At 34.9% G+C, this 13,101-nt stretch overlaps 1 long non-coding RNA gene across 2 annotated transcripts; it reads right to left on the bottom strand.

Annotated features, from left to right (window-relative positions):
* Positions 1-5,712: 5,712 nt before the first annotated feature.
* LOC127868229 (uncharacterized) lies at positions 5,713-12,116 on the bottom strand. 2 transcript variants are annotated; one of them, XR_008043996.1, is made up of 4 exons: positions 11,469-12,116; positions 10,787-10,898; positions 7,909-7,989; positions 5,713-6,365 (listed from the first exon to the last, which is right to left on the bottom strand). It is a non-coding gene; the product is annotated as an uncharacterized LOC127868229 (long non-coding RNA). The 2 variants fall into 2 exon arrangements; XR_008044002.1 differs by having other exon boundaries at positions 11,479-12,116.
* Between the last annotated feature and the right edge of the window lie 985 nt (positions 12,117-13,101).

Here is a 13,101-nt window from a genome sequence, read left to right as displayed (position 1 = left end):
TAATGGTATCATTATGTCATTGAGCTGATATAGCATATATGATATAGAGAGAGCACGATAGAAGTAGTTGCCTACTGTCAAGATGCTTTCCTTGACATAAAATTCTTGATGTTCAGAGATAATTAACTGTGAAAGTGAGATAATTCCAGGTTCCTAACTTTGGCATAATATTACAGTTGTACATAACTAGTACTGAGTCTTAAAATAAAAATACATATGTGTAAACTGTGTAACAATTTGTTTGCGTATATTAAATACTTGATGTGTAAATGCATACTACAAACACGAAAACAAAGTTTCTACTACAAACGTATCGAAAACATTTTGCCGAAAATCACTAAATGATAACACAAGTATTTATTATAAAAGTATTTAAATCACAAAGGTTTGCATGTTGAATTTAAGCATCACGTAATAAAACATGTTTTGTGTGTTATTACCAATATCAAAGTTCAACTGCACCTGAAATATTTTTTTCATTATTATACCGATGGAAATAACAGATAATTCAGGAAATCGAATGATTGAGTCGGATCCTAAGTATTTATAAATAATAGCTAATTATCAAGAACTGACTGAAATGTATTAAATAATTGTTCTTCATATGAATCAAATGATATTGTTTGAGAATACCCTTACAAGAAGTTAGTATAAGAGTATGTACTCTTATGTATAAGATTACATTACACTGTTTTAATCACGATAATACAAACACAACTTACTGTCTTCATTGCATACATTTAATGTCTTCAGAATTTGACCGTCAGCAAAATTGACTAAACTACCGTGTAACATACTGTTTGAGCGATGTCGACTGTATAGCAATATCTGTTTCACAGTTTTTGTGGTTTTAAAGTCATAACTTAAAGTAACATTACTACTCAAAATCAACGAACATTTCGTACAATTGTTCGTAAAATAAACTTAACCAATTAAAAATCAGTGTTCCTTATGGCAATTGCCGAAATTTCAACGCCTGATGTGGTCTGGTAAAATAGATGTTTGTAGATACAAAATGCTCGTTTTTATTATTGTTTTGTTTATCTATTAATTCGACACATGAACACTGTTCGTGTGTCGTATGAATAGATATATTTGCTGGAATTAATTGTGGCCACAAATAAATAAAAACGAGCATGTTGTATCTACACAAATCTATTTAATCATACCACATCTAGCGTTGAAATTTTGGCTATTGCTATAAGGAACACTGATTTTTAAGGTGTTAACTATGGAAAGCCAAAGGGGACCCCCGCTAAAATACATATATTTATATAGTAAATGTCGGGATTTTCATTTTTCGCGGAACTTTCACTTTCCGCGAAAAACCAAGGCCAGCCATAAAATACTACATACAAATCTAAATCTAAAAAGCGCGGAACATTACTATATTTTCCGTCGGAACAATTATCTTTCAACCCCGTAGAGAAAGCGGGCTCAAATAATCGCGCGGAACCTTAATATTATCTACTCTGTACAAATAGTAGTGTATAAAATCGCGCGGACCTAATCCACAAAGCGCGGAACACAAATATCTTCCGCGAAAATTAAGCATTGAATTACTGTTACAGTACAAATCTCGGGTTGCTATGTAAATTGCGGGTTGCTAATGAAAAATCGCGCGGAAGATTCATTACTCCGCGCGATTTTCAATAGCATTGAATTACTGCACGAAATTCGGGTTGCTATGTGGTTACGCGATAAAATTTGATTGGTTCCGATACCTAGAAAGAACCAATAAAAACTCGCGTCTTATCCAGCATTCATGCAGCCATCATGATGACGGTTGTTTCACATTAACACAAAACCTTTCAAAGAGTGATCATTTTTGATGACATTAGCAATGGGGTTAGTATTTAACATACATGAATTATGAATTTTAATGCAATTAAAACAGCTCAAGAGTATCGAGTGTTGTTTTCACGGTTTGTCTATATGCAAACGTCTCTGATAAAACATAAATACCCGCATAAACACGTCATAATCATATGTCGTCAAATAATGAAATATAGTGTTTGTGTGTAAGAAACATCTTCCCTTAAGCTCAGTTAGTAGAGAGCCAAGTTATTGTTATGGCAGTCGTGTGCTCTAGTCCAGCACCGTATACATCTTCAATTAAAAAGAAAAAGAACAAGGCTTTACAGGCAATTCATCCCAAAGGCAACTCGTACCTTGGTCAACTCGTACCCATTTTTAGCTCGGCGTTTTCGGAGAAAACCCGAGGTATTGTCATAGCCAGCTCGTCGTCCGCCGTAGGCGTCGTGCTAAAACCTTAGCATTGGCTCTAAAATCAAAGTGCTCCACCTACAACTTTGAAATTTCATATGTAGATGCACCTTGATGAGTTCTACACGCCACACCCATTTTTGGGTCACTAGGTCAAAGTCACTGTGACCTCTAATATAAAACTTTAACATAGGCTCTAAAATCAAAGTGCTTCCACCTACAACTTTGAAACTTCATATGTAGATGCACCTTGATGAGTTCTACACGCCACACCCATTTTTGGGTCACTAGGTCAAAGGTCAAGGTCACTGTGACCTCTACTATACAACTTTAACATTGGCTCTAAAATCAAAGTGCTTCCACCTACAACTTTGAAACTTCATATGTAGATGCATGTTGATTTGTTCTAAACTCCACACCCATTTTGGGGTCACTAGGTCAAGGTCATTGTGACCTCTAAAAAAATAATCTGACAAGCACCTGTAGCCGAGCGTGGCACCCGTTATGCGGTGCTCTTGTTGTCAACTCGTACCTCATTCAAACTATTCAACTTGTTTCATTTGTCTTATTTTGTCACAATTGTCAAATTCTTGAAAGACATCAACCACAAGTGTCAATTTTCATCAACACTTTCGCTGCTTATACATATCTGCAGCAGACAACTTGCGTGAGCAATGCTTAGATAATTTAAGTGGAAACGTCAAGAGGAAAATAAAAATTGTCTCTATGAGTTTGACTTATAAGCTAACCATCCTACACCTATTTCTGTATATCGGGTACGGGTTTAGTTTGGGTAGGTACCAGTTGACTAAAAAACAGGTAAGAGTTGACCACAATGGGTAGGTGTTTACCACGGAACAATTTGACCGGCATGCAGAACAAGATTATTGATTATTATATTTAACTGTCAAACAAATCTGAAAGATAACACAATGTATTACAAACACAATGACTGTCAAGACATTCTAAACTCTTACAGTTAACATATAACAGGTGTACACATCTGATATACTGACCAAATTAAATAACTCAAGATTCACACCAGATACGACACAGTTTCAAAACTCAACATTTTGTCTGCATGCCATGCCAATTTAGTCCAAAAAATTTGATTTAACCAGTGAATTCTGAGCTATATTTCTTAAAGCAGAATGCACATTATGTCTTAAAAGTGTTTTCCGGCTAATTTCTGGTATATCTTCAGATATCAATAGCAGAATGCAAATAATGAGTATAATGTTCTGTATTGTGGAGGAAATACATGTAGTAAAATAATATGCAAGTATGAAACATGGTTTTTGTATTTTATAGCTGTAGCAGTGTTCCCATCTTGAACATCTTCTGTGTATCTGTGGGGCAGAGCCAGCTTGCCCATCTGACCTCTGTTGTGGACAACCGAGTCAGAGCCAGCTTGCATGTCATTTGTTGTGGACATCCGTGTTAGAGCCAGCTTGCACGTCCTCTGTTGTGGACATCCGTGTTAGTGCTAGCTTGCACGTCATCTGTTGTGGACATCCGTGTTAGAGCCAGCTTGCACGTCATCTCTTTTGGACATCAGTGTTAGAGCCAGCTTGCACATCCTCTGTTGTGGACATCCGTGTAAGTGCTAGCTTGCACGTAATCTGTTGTGGACATCTGTGTTAGAGCCAGCTTGCACGTCATATGTTTAGGACATCAGTCAGAGATAGCTTGCATGTTATTTATTTGTGGACATTAGTCAGAGCCAGCAAGGACAATCTCTGTTGTGGATATCTGTCTTAGAGCTTGCACGTCATCGGTTGTTCACATCCTTGTAATAACCAGCTTGCACATCAACTGATGTGGAAATCTGAGTCAGAGCCAGCTTGCACATCATCCGTTGTGGACATCTCTTTATGATTCTACTCTTTGCTTAGATTGACACTGTGACTTTAGTTTAATATGTTACAACCTTAAGCTATTCCTATTGTTGAATACAAATATTGGGTCATTAAAATATATTTTGTTGGATAATTTGTATGTTGAGTTGTATTGTTTGGTCATTGCAAAGTATCAAGTTATTTTAAGACAAGAAAAAGCTCATCTTTCATCATGTATTTATTTTAAAATTCTTGAATGTTAGTGAAGGGACAGTTCATATAATTAAAAGCAATTGTAATATAATTGCTTGTGTTTTATTGCACAGTGAATACCATCTTGTCTTTATGCTGTTATATAGAACGGAGAAATAGTAATCTGTCGTTTTTTATATGCAATGGGATTGTATATCAAGACTTGTATGTTCATATGAAAAAATTGCCATAATTTTTCTCTTTATATTTTATTCCTGCTAAATGGTTGATGCAATAAAGTTAAGTCTTTAATGACTTGTGTTTCTTGTAATATTATTTGTAAGCAAATTTGGCTGTAGTATTAGATGCATGCTGTACAAGATACTGTAGAGCAACATTATATTGTTTGAGTATGAATAGATAATTCAAGGTGCCGGCCATTAATTTTGACCTCCACCATCTCCGATTTTGGTTAGACAGTTGCAAGTTACTTGCATTAGTATGATGTCTTAAAAATTAGTATAATTGCTGTTGTGTTATTATTAACCTTTTCCTGCTAGGAGGAAATTTTAAAATTTCTACATGCAAACATCATAAAACCAGAACAGCCTGCAAGTAACTCACAATATGTTCAGGTTTTATGCTGTTTGCTGCTCATCAGTATCCATGGGTTGGAAACAAAGCCTTTAAAACTTTAATATAGTAAGAAAGGTGTTAAATTAAATTTATTCTCGAATGTGTCTTAGTGCGTTTTTGAGTGGTACAGGGTTAAATGTCTCATTTTGTTTTTGATTATCTTTGGTTTATTGAACATATATGAGCCTTGCTCTGTGAAAAAGGGGTTTAATGCATGTACGTTAAGTATCGTCCCTGATTAGCCTGTGCGGTCTGCCCAGGCTAATCTGGAGTGCTCATGCATTAAACCACTTTTTCACAGAGCAAGGCTCATATGTATTAGACAGCGCATTCAAATAATACAATTTAAATCTGAATCTTTTATTTAGTTGCAATACCTTAAAGCTTACTATGTTTGCAGTTTTAGTGAAAACACAAACTTTTAATCAAAGAAGCATATAATGTGTATTACTCATTAAATCAACTTCCACTTAATTCCATACACGTGTTCGACTCTGTGACATTATGTTCCGTCAAAGCTTTTTATTGCAAATTCATTAAACATAAATTGGTAACCTTGGGTATCCAAAAGGAATCCAAATTTTACTAGCCATAGACTTTCCAAAATGCAATTGTTTCTGAGAAGTATTTTTCTCTAGAAGGTGGCAAAACTCCTAAGCAATTCCTTTTTGGGCTAATGGTAGGGCTTATGCCTGTAACACCCATTGACAAATTATTAAATATACATTGAAAGGTCATTGTTCACAAAACGGATCATGATATAACATGATGCAGCATTTTGTACTATATCAAATTAAATGTTGCTGAAAACAGTAGAATATTCAAATTATGGACATTTTATTCTGTTAATAATGCTATCTTTATAACATTACAAATCAATAAAGCATGCTTAACAATAGCAGAACTCTTTTGACTATTAATTATCTTTTCCATTCTTTAAATCTTTACAAAATTCATTGTCCCACTAACACCATCCTATTAAACAGGTTATGGCTTCCAAATGTTAATCAACTATAAAGCATGAACAAAGACACAAATATCGCAGTATCTTTTGCAAATGATACAAATGTCCATGGCCTCGATACGGAACAAAAAGCAAGATTTCTTGTCAGGCGGTAAGCTGAATCCACGAGAACATTCGAAAAATTGTCCATTTAATGCGCCACCGGGCCGTTTCTATTTAAATGGGCATCATGAACAGAACTTGGCCATCCAGGACATATGTCCAAACATTTCAAGTTACTGTCACAGACTGCTTGAAGAACTAAACTGCTGATAAACAAGGACCTATGCTCAGATGTTGAAGCAGGACATGCACTGTGGGTTCCATCAACAGTCAAATCATTTTACATCATTCATGAAATCCATAGGCAATGATCTTCAGCTCATGACGAGATTCTGGAAATCTGATGTACTGCTCCATCTTTGCTGACAAGACTCTACATGTTGAAATGACTGTGTAATGTTGAGTCCCTGAAATACAAAAGTAAAATTCATGCTAGAGTTTAGCCATATTAATTATGCTTGATTGCATTGAAAGCTTTAGGCTTATTAAGACATTCTAGAGTCCGTTTTCTGGGAATAATCAGTACTTTGTATATATGAAGATAAAGAGACCGCTAATAAACAGGGTTGAACCCAAAATGTTCCCATCACTAGGTGAACACCATATCCACTACGCCAGCCTGACAAAGTAAATGAAGTGAAGCTTCTAAGTTACGTCTCATTTGATTGTTAACAAGAGCACCGCCCTGCGGGTTCAGACCTCTCATCTATTTTTTTTAAAGTTGAAGGGACCTATCTCAATACTTCAATCACAAAGGAGGGAGAGGTGGGGTGGAGAAGGGTGTATAGTGTGGTGGTGTTGTCATTTATTACACTATCTTCAAAAATGAAAAAATGATAAAAATAAATATTTGTGTTTTTTAGCCATGTTTAAAAAAAATGGGCTGGGGGTATAGTGTGAGGGTGTGGTCATTTATTAGATGATCTTTCAAAATGAAAAAAAAGTACTTTTTTCTTTTGGGGGGGGGGGGTGCGGGGGATGGTTTGGGTAGTCTATTGTGGTATGTCAGGTAACAGTTGCTTTGTAAGGCTTGTAAAGAAGTTATGGAAATTTTAGCAAAATTTAATAATTTCACCTTGAGAGTCATGGTCATTCAAAGGTCAAGGTAAAATTCAACTTGCCAGGTACAGTAACTTATGATAGCATGACAGTATTTGAAGTTTGAAAGCAATAGCCTTGGTACTTGAGAAGTAAAGTAGATCAAAACACAAAATTTAACCATATATTCAAAGTTACTAAGTAAGAAAAGGACCATAATTCCGTCAAAATGACAACCAGAGTTATATAACTTGTCCTGTTCTGTCCTCTTATGATAATTTGCGAGTGTTCCAAGTATGAAAGCAATATCTATGATACTTTAGGAGTAAAGTGGACCAAAACACAAAACATAACCAAATTTTCAATTTTCTAAGAATAAAAAGGGCACATAATACTTTTAAAATGCCAGTCAGAGTTACATAACTTTGTCTGCACAGTCCCTTTATGATAGTAAGTGTTGCAAGTATGAAGCAATAGCTTTGATACTTAACGATTAAAATGGACCTAAACACAAAACTTAACCAAATTTTCAATTTTCTAAGTAAAAAAAGGGCACATAATTCTGTTAAAATGCACGCCAGAGTTATCTAACTTTGCCTGCCCAGTCCCCTCATGGTATTAAGTAAATGTACTAAGTTTTATACTTGATACTTTATGAGAAAAGTGGACCTAAACACAAAACTTAACCGGACACCGACGCCAAGGTGATGACAATAGCTCATAATTTTTTTTCAAAAAAAATAGATGAGCTAATAAATAAAATGTAACAGATTGCACACTTGATTACACGATTTTTCATAAATACTCCTTCAGCTTTTTGTTTACATATGAAGGCTAGGGCCACTTTCTGCAAGCCTTACAAAAAAACTAACCATATTTGCAATTGTCAAGCCTCCTTCACATAAAATTTACCTTTGCTTATTCCAATATCCTTTTTCCAACAGACATTGTGCGCTCACGTACCATACATGGTGCCACAGTTTCACAGAATTCCTACAAAACAAGGGCTGTTTGTAAAACATGCATGCCCCCCATATGGGCTCTCCGTTGTAGTGACAGCCATTGTGTGAATATGTTTTTTGTCACTGTAACCTTGACCTTTGACCTAGTGACCTGAAAATAAATAGGGGTCATCTGCCAGTCATGATCAATGTACCTATGAAGTTTCATGATCCTAGCCATAAGCGTTTTTGAGTTATCATCTGAAAACCATTTTCCTATTTCGGGTCACTGTGACCTTTGACCTAGTGACCTGAAAATCGATAGGGGTCATCTGCGAGTCATGATCAATCTACCTATCAAGTTTCATGATCATAGGAATAAGCGTTGTTGAGTTATCATCCGGAAACCATTTTACTATTTCGGGTCACCGTGACCTTGACCTTTGACCTAGTGACCTGAAAATCAATAGGGGTCATCTGCCAGCCCTTATCAATCTACCTACAAAGTTTCATGATCCTAGGCCTAAGCGTTCTTGAGTAATCATCCGGAAACAATTTTACTATTTCGGGTCACCTTGACCTTTGACCTAGTGACCTCAAAATCAATAGGGGTCACCTGCGAGTCATGATCAATGTACCTATGAAGTTTCATGATCCTAGCCCCAAGCGTTCTTGAGTTATCATCCGGAAACCACCTGGTGGACGGACCGACCGACAGACAGACCGACATGTGCAAAGCAATTTACCCCCTCTTCTTCGAAGGGGGGCATAATAAATGAAGTATACATTTACAATTCAAATTTCTTTTAAAAGAATGTGTAGGTAACTCAATTCCCTATATATTACTTTATTGTTATAAAATAAATTTCTTAATATTTAAACAGACATTTAACAAAAATTAACTTGATTCATCAAATTAATCATAATCGAATAATAGACCAGTTTCACAATATGAACACCGATTATATAGGCGATACTATTTTAAGATATCAATCATATCACCTGACGCGTCGAATTGCAGAACGAGGCTGAACGTGTAACTGCATTTTCTTTTGCTATGCAAATTGCGTTGAATATCAAGATTTTAATGCGAACTGACACTGGTTACAATTAAGTCAAACATATGCATACAGACAACCATCACATGTCATGCTGTGTTAAGTCAATAAATTAATAAGTAATTCTTATATAAAAATTATAATACCTAAATAATAATTCAAGGACATAATAGTTAATACTATTAGTGTATATTAATAAATTATATTTAATCTTTATAAATAACAAGAGATGTGTTCGTCAGAAACACAAAGCCCCCTACTGCGCCGCTTAAAAAAAAAATTATTATTATTTTTGACCTTTGACCTTGAAGGATGACCTTGACCTTGAACTTCCACCACTCAAAATGTGCAGCTTCATGAGATACACATGCATGCCAAATATCAAGTTGCTATCTTCAATATTGCAAAAGTAATGGTCAACGTTAAAGTTTTTTTTCGGTCGGACAGACTGACATACTGACTGACAGTTCAACCGCTATATGCCACCCTACCGGGGGCATAAAAATACGAGTTACCCATAAGCATCAGAGTAAATGTGGTCTGAAGACTAAACATCGATTATTGCACAAATCGAAGTCATAAATTAGCAGTATACAATACAAAGTATTACAAGACTACAATTCTCAAAGGTATGGATGTATTAGTGTGTGAACTATTTCATGAATCATTGAACATGTAAGAGTTGAATCAAGCATAAGACAAAGTCCTATAAAATAGAAGAAAATGACACTAATGTTTAGCATTAAATTTTTGAAATATTTAAAATATATAGGTATAAAGCACTTTATAATTATGATAAAACTGGCTAATATCTATACAGTATTTAGTTTCTCACAATCTGTTTGGACAGATGACTTTCAATGTTGACAATATCTTTTATGTTCAATAAAAGCAACAATTGAGAGTTTGGCGTTAAATTATTCCAAGAAACAGCTACGCAATGCTACAACCACGAGAAGGCATGGTCACATGGAGGTGTCATTAATTGTGTCAAATGACCAGATATCTGCAACCTATGGTTTATGACATCAGTGTTATTTAGTAATTGTCTGCACAGTATCTGATCATAACGAGGTTATGGGTTTGTGCTGAATACAGGGGTATTTAAACGCAAGATCTATCAATAAACAAAATAATTGATCGATCGCCCAAATAATGCGCAAACAAAGAGTGTCAGATAATCCAATAAGTTTTAGACTGTCAATGTACACACACTAAGAATTGAAAGCCATACTTGGAGTGTCAGAATTTGTGCAAAAAAAATGAATACAAACAAGTACTTTAATCAAGAAAATGTATTTCATATATTGGCACTTAAAATGGAAAATATATTAAGTAATTAACGGCTGATTCTGACAAAGTCAACTTGTGTTGGCAATATCATTAAATCGCTAAATGATCAAAAGCAGAGCAATATTGCGACGCACTATTAGAAATCTCTACACATTAAGCCTCATTCTCGAATTCTGCAAATCATTTGACTACACGCTATTGGCTTATTGTGAAAAGGGTCTATTCACTTATAAATATTTTAAAGAAGTAGATTTTCCATCACTACAGCGGCTGCATCATCTTAAAGGAAGTTTGGGAGTAAAATAGATCTACTCCAAGATTTTGTCACAAAAAACTTCAAACATACAACACTTTCAAGTGGAGAATTAGCCGCATTTAGTGGATGATTTAGAAACATGATTACTTTAAATTACATGTAATAGCTATTGAAAAGTTAAGTTATCCAGTTGTTCTTGCTGCAATGTGGATAAGAACAATGCAAACCAATAGCTGACAAACCTGATATCAGTGATATGTTGACCTTTGAAGTTGAAATTGAGACCTGAAATCTGTCTGTATAGAAAGGCACAATTTGTTTGGCATATCTTCAACCATTACTGGCAACACACACCTACAAAATTTATATATAAATTAAATAAAAACATAAATTTATTAATAATTTTATTCATTTATTTATGACGAAATGTTTTAATCTAGGTCAGCTATAACGAAACTAAAAACGGATTAAAAACAATACCTTATTTTAATTAATAGGTTGAAAACAAAAATAAATTTATTAATATATTGACGTTCAACTGAACGAATACAAGACACAAGTACATTACATTACAATAAGTTATTATTTCAGTCGCGTTCTGAGAAAACTGGGCTTAGTGCATGTGCGTAAAGTGTCATCCCAGATTAGCCTGTGCAGTCCGCACAGGCTAATCAGGGACGACACTTTCCGCATAAACTTGATTTTCGGTAAGGAGGGACTTCCTTGAAATTAAAAGTACCATAAAAGCGGAAAGTGTAATCCCTGATTAGCATGTGCGGACTGCACAGGCTAATCTGGGATGACACTTTACGCACATGCATTTAGCCCAGTTTTCTCAGAGCGCGGCTCATTTAATTTACGATTGTCAACATTATGCAAATTATCCGATAGTTTTACACAATATTAAAAAGTACAAATACAAACCAGGTAATACATGTAAATGATCGTATGCAATAAAGTTATTGATCCCAATCTGATCTATTTCCGAAGTATCTGCGAATCCATCGAGTAGAAACAATAACCATGCAATTCGCTCCGCCATCTTGAAACGTTATACTTACTGAACGCACTGATTGTGTTGCATTTGTTACAAAGTATCTGATTGGTTATTTCTAAGTATCGGATCCAATCAAATTTTTCGGGTAACTAGGGATTCCAACACCTAACAACCCGAGATTTGTATAGTAATTCAATGCTTAATTTTCGCGGACGATATTTGTGTTCCGCGCTTTTTGGATCTGGTATTTACTGGATTTTCTCTCTTTAATAGACTTCTTAAAATAGCATTCTACAATCTCCGCGCGATTTTAAACACTACTATTTGTACAGAGTAGATAAATAAGGTTCCGCGCGATTAATTGAGCCCGCTTTTTCTACAGGGTTGAAAAATAATTGCTCCGACGGAAAATATATGAAAGTTCCGCGCTTTTTAGATTTCGATTTGTATGTAGTGTTTTATGGCCATGCTGGCATTGGTTTTTCGCGGAAAGTGAAAGTTCCGCGAAAAATGACAATCCCGATATTTACTATATAAGTATATGTATTTTAGCGGGGGTCCCCTTTGGCTTTCCATAGTTAACTTAATTTTACGAAATACTTAACGAAATTTTCGTTGATTTTGAGCGTTATAGAGACTACAGTAGTAGTTACAGTAGTAACATTACTACTCAAAATCAACGAACATTTCGTACAATTGTTCGTAAAATAAACTTAACCAATTAAAAATCAGTGTTCCTTATGGCAATTGCCGAAATTTCAACGCCTGATGTGGTCTGGTAAAATAGATGTTTGTAGATACAAAATGCTCGTTTTATAATTGTTTTGTTTATCTATTCATACGACACATGAACACTGTTCGTGTGTCGTATGAATAGATATATTTGCGGGAATTAATTGAAGCCACAAATAAATAAAAACGAGCATGTTGTATCTACAAAAATCTATGTAATCATACCACATCTAGCGTTGAAATTTTGGCTATTGCTATAAGGAACACTGATTGTTAAGGTGGTAACTTAATTTTACGAAATACTTAACGAAATTTTCGTTGATTTTGAGCGTTATAGAGACTTTAACTACGCAGTAATAACCGCAAGAGGGTAGACTCGTCTATCTCGACTTATCATTATTTCTATTTTAGTATTCCAGAACGCTCTCATATTTCTCATATTGTGAGAGGTTCTTAATATGGGTTAAGACAAAAATAGTATCGACCCAGGTTATATGGTAAAAAACCTGTCAGATAATAATTAATAAAGGATTTAGTGCTCTTCATTCAAATCGACAAACAGATTGATTAAATTAATATCTAATAATAACAAGTGCTATCAAAAATAAAGATAATAAACCTTATTTATTAGAAGTCATATGCCTAAAATCATCGAAATAGCACTCCTGGCTAAGAATAGTTAAACATTTACGTTTAATAATTGATTATCATGAATATAAATCAGGAAAGTTTAAAATCGCGTATAGCCGAGATAACGTTTCAAGTATTATATTATTCACAAGCCTGCATGGACAATTGGGAGCGTGTTCGCTTTGTTTATTAAACGTT

Source organism: Dreissena polymorpha, chromosome 1 (assembly GCF_020536995.1).
Source record: "Dreissena polymorpha isolate Duluth1 chromosome 1, UMN_Dpol_1.0, whole genome shotgun sequence".
NCBI classification, from domain to species: Eukaryota; Metazoa; Mollusca; class Bivalvia; order Myida; family Dreissenidae; genus Dreissena; species Dreissena polymorpha.
The sequence above is the reverse complement of the archived record's forward strand: the minus strand, read 5'-3'. Positions and strand labels throughout refer to the sequence as shown.